Source organism: Sinocyclocheilus grahami, unplaced genomic scaffold, assembly GCF_001515645.1.
Source record: "Sinocyclocheilus grahami isolate Dianchi unplaced genomic scaffold, SAMN03320097.WGS_v1.1 scaffold899.1, whole genome shotgun sequence".
Lineage (NCBI taxonomy): Eukaryota > Metazoa > Chordata > Actinopteri > Cypriniformes > Cyprinidae > Sinocyclocheilus > Sinocyclocheilus grahami.
In genome coordinates, this window is record NW_015506078.1 from 426,866 (window position 1) to 431,392 (window position 4,527).

The 4,527-nt window shown below is 35.5% G+C and overlaps 1 long non-coding RNA gene across 1 annotated transcript; it reads left to right on the top strand.

Annotated features, from left to right (window-relative positions):
- Nucleotides 1–1,929: 1,929 nt before the first annotated feature.
- On the top strand, nucleotides 1,930–2,999 carry LOC107563947 (uncharacterized). Its single transcript, XR_001606161.1, has 5 exons — nucleotides 1,930–2,151; nucleotides 2,287–2,443; nucleotides 2,567–2,681; nucleotides 2,768–2,813; nucleotides 2,906–2,999. It is a non-coding gene; the product is annotated as an uncharacterized lncRNA (long non-coding RNA).
- Nucleotides 3,000–4,527: the final 1,528 nt, after the last annotated feature.

Below are 4,527 nucleotides of genomic sequence, written 5' to 3' on the forward strand. Positions count from 1 at the left end.
CAATGAAGTCAAATGTTTCCCTGTTCTCTCTCCAACTGGTGGTCCAACGTTTCATGATAGGAGGGAGGTAAGAATTACATTGTCAAGATACTTGAATGCAAGAATCCTCAATGCAGATGGACATTTTGCACGGAGCACAGACTTCATTTTCTATGCACAGTATTTGTCGGAAGTTGATCAAGTTGTATCTAATGTTTCACTTGCTTTACGCAAAGGATCTGACAAGAGTTTGTTGACTGAAGTAACATCAGATATGCTAACAAACCCAGACTCGTTGTCTAAAATATAGAATTTCGATGAAGGATACAAGTTTTTGAGACCAATTCGTGGAACGCCACCATATTGGCAATCTACTCAAAAATACCTTTTTGCGCTTGTAAGACAGCTAGGTATTCCGACTTTCTTTGCATCCTTTAGTTCTGCAGATCTCAGATGGCCTGAAATTATTAGCACCATAATCAAACAAGAAGGGAAAAATCTAAAAGCAGATGAACTTGATGGGACTGATTAGACGAAACCCAGTCACTGCAGCAAGGATGTTTGATTATAGATGGCATTGTTTTCTGAGAGATGTAATCATGTCTTCAGCTCAACCGATTGGGAAGATAATAGATTACTTTTATCGTGTAGAGTTTCAACAGTGTGGATCTCATGTTCATGGTCTGTTTTGGGTTGAAAATGCACAAGTTAAATGAAGACAATGATGCGTTGGTTGCCGGTTTCATTGATCATTACATCACTTGTGAGACCCCAAGAGAGGATGAAACTGTGCTTTTGAACACCGTTGACAGTGTCAGACATTCAAAGACGTGTCGTAAGAAAAAGACGGTTTGCAGATTTAATTTTCCACGACCCCCATCTAGCCATACCTTTATTACAAGAGGTGGTGGTCGAGACGATTTGAAGAACAGTGATGGAAAAGATGCTGCAAGTACAATTTTAGAAAAAGTCAAAAGGGCATCTGATACGAATTATGATTCAACAGATGCATTTTGAGTCAATTGGCATTAACCAGACTCTCTTCGAAAACGCCTACAAACAGTGTTCCAAAAAGAAAACTATTGTCCTAAAAAGAAGTCCAAAAGATGTCTGGGTGAACCAATATAATAAACATTTACTGCATGCCTGGCAAGGCAACATGGATATCCAGTATGTTACAGATGCTTACTCTGTAGTGGTTTACATTATTAGTTACATCACAAAAGCAGAACAAATAATGGGACTGTTGCTGCAAACTGCACAAAATGAAGCCATGAATGGAAATCTTGAATCGAGATCATCTTGAAGGAATGTTCTCATAAAGTAAAGTCCAGTTCATTCCAATTGAATTGAATCCTGTGAGTTTGCCTCTTCGTGTTATCAAAAACAAAGATGATCAGTCTGGTGAAGAAACTAGCTTTTGGATGAGCAGTCTGGTAGACCTATACAAGAATAGGCCAAACACGCAGGAGTTTGAGAAGTTTTTGCTCTGAAAACAGGATATTGTCAAAATCGAAGGTCTCTTCACAAAAAAAGGCCACAAGACAAGGTGATTAATCTTAACAACAACTGTGGCTATATGATGAAGAGAACTCGAAATGTGCAGCATCCTACAACTGAGAAAGGAACGCTGATAGACCATGTCTATGTTAAGGATGCAGAAAAAGTTTCAGTCTAAATCGTGCAAACCTATTACAGTTACCATCAGGCAGTACTAATACAGGCAGGCAGGCTGAGGGATTGATTGTGACATGTACGGAAATCATTATAACTGCATTCCCTTTTCTTTTCGGTACCCTTACTGTGCAATGTTCATTCTGAGATTCCAATGGGCATACAACTGGAGAACAAGTGTATAACTTGAGACGGTATGTTCTTTGATGGATTATTATAGGAGTCATTCAGATAGTCTGTTGAATTAATACAGATGTTCCATGTTATCAATGAAGGCAATCGGTTTTATTTGTGCAACACACTGAAATGAAAAAATTGTATCACTGTATTATCTGTTCTGTTTTTGTGTCCATACCATGTGAACACTATCCTGAGATTCCAAGGTCCACAGAGTCCGGTCAATCCAGCCTCAAATTCAAACCAGTGATCGTAGTTCACAATCCTATATCTCCCATAATTGCTATTCTTTCTTGAGCTAACAAGTTTTATCCAGCCAAGGTAACTGTAGTATCTAATTTGTATTCAGCTTTATATGCTTAGATTATTTTTTTAAATTCCGTTTAATTTTCCTTTTTAAGAGATTTTTCTAGTTTTTAACTGACATCAAGTATTTTGTTATTAATCTAATTTCAGTCATATATCCTAAGCCATCCAAACAATACTGGATGTTTCCCAACATCATGGGAAGCATCCAAAAAGACTGCCTGCATCCATCCAGTTGTCTCCTAATATCACAATTAAGTTAATAGAACATCCAAAAAATGGTCCAGATTTACTAAAATCTACAAAGGTAAGTTTACTAAGGTGTGCCAAGTTATATAAACATTTACTGTTTGACAAAATTAATCGTTTTAAAGGCATTGTTAAATGTATCAGCTATATACAAGTAACCACATGCAAGTAATCTTTTTAGACATATGAAATGCACTGAAGTCATCATTTCCCCCATACAAGAGATTCTATACTCCATCCAAACGTCATTCTATACTCCAATAACTCCTATAATAAGGAAAACCACTGATGAAAAGGTAAATGTAGTAGTGTAATGTGTGCAAAACTTGAATTGATTTATTTCTTAAAGCGCTGTTTCACCCTAATAACAATGCATTTTCAGGTTTATACATCAAAACTCAGTCACTACTGTCCACTACTCTCAAAAGGTGAGTGTAGAGATGGTGTCCACATTAGTTGCAAAATATTTTTGTTGTGTAAACACTATCAAGCAGTTAATATTCCATGAATGTATTTTCAGATTTCTGCAATGAGCTACACTTCTGACTTCCTCCTCATCCATTATATGATTCTCCGCTCCATGGATTATTTTTATAAAGAAGCATACAATTGATAAAAAGGTAAATTGAATTGCTTTAATGTCTGCAAAACTTGAATTGACTAATTTCTTCAAGCACTGTTTCACCTAATAACAATACATTTTCAGGTTTGTGCATTAAAACTCAGCAACTACTGTCCACTACTCTCAAACGGTGAGTGCAGAGATGGTGTCTACATAAGTTGCAAAATGTATTTGTTGTGCAAGCATTTCATTTACCAAGCAGCTAATGTTCTATAAATATATATTTTTAGATTTCTGCAATACCCTACACTTGGAACATCCTCATCCAATATGTAGTTCTCTGCTCCATTAACTATTTTTATGAAGAAGCACACAACTGATAAAAAGGTAAATTTAATTGTATAATGTCTGCAAAGCTTAGATTACTGCTCAAAGAAAAGTTAAAGCAATAACAAATATTCTTTATGTGCAGCCCAACTCCATAACTACTGTCCACTACTCTCAAAAGGTGAGTGTAGAGACGGTCTACATTAGTTGCAAAATCTTTTTGTTGTATAAACACTTTATCAAGCAGTTAATGTTCCATGAATGTATTTTCAGATTTCTGCAATGAGTTGCACTTCTAACTTCCTCCTTATTCATTTTATGAATCTCTGTTCCATAAACTGTTTTCATGAAGAAGCACACATCTGATAAACAGGTACATTTAATAGTCGGCTTAATTTTTCAAACTTGATATGCTTTTAATGAGTTTAGTTTATTGATTTTCTGGGTCTTTTTTTTTTTTTTTTACAGTGAAGATAACCATTGTCAACTATCAATTCAGAAAATGTCCCAGCAAAACTCTAAACTGATGCAGGCAGTCAATAGTCAGTTATTTCACAAATGAATACATAATCACAAAAGTAACACATTATATATAAAATATTGGATGGATGGCTTGTATTACATTTAGCCTATTTACAGTAAATTTATTTGGTGCCAGCCAAAGGAGGATGGCCTTCCCCTGCTGAGTCTGGTTTCTCCCTATACCACTTTGCCCATAATGCTCCTCTTTCCTAATTTAGGGAGTTTTTCCTTGCCACTGTCGCCTTCTGGCTTGCTCACTGGGTTATAAAGGCACAATATTTTCAATGTAAACCATGTAAAGTCTTTGATAAAGTAAATGGAAGTGCATGACAGCAAGGCCAAAAGTACATTTGAATCCATCATGTATTTATTTTATTTACAATGCCTTTTGTTGAATTGATCTACATTAGAAATTCTGTGTAGTATGTTAGTTTAGTTCCCCACACAATAATTTGGTTTCTAAAATAAAAAAAAATAGACCTCATCTGTGAGAGCACAATTCTTATCACACTGTGTCACACAGAGGATACATGATAATGGGCAAAACGTACTTTAAAAGTAATTCTCTTAGCATACAAAATGTACATCTTTCTTTTGCATTCAGTTTATTTATTGCTTGTACCATTAAACATGGACTTTGGGGGGGAAATTGTTAAAATATTACATTTAGTGTACACTTAATTTATACAGAATGTTTTAATTCAATGGTTATCCCACTTGAGTTTCTTGTG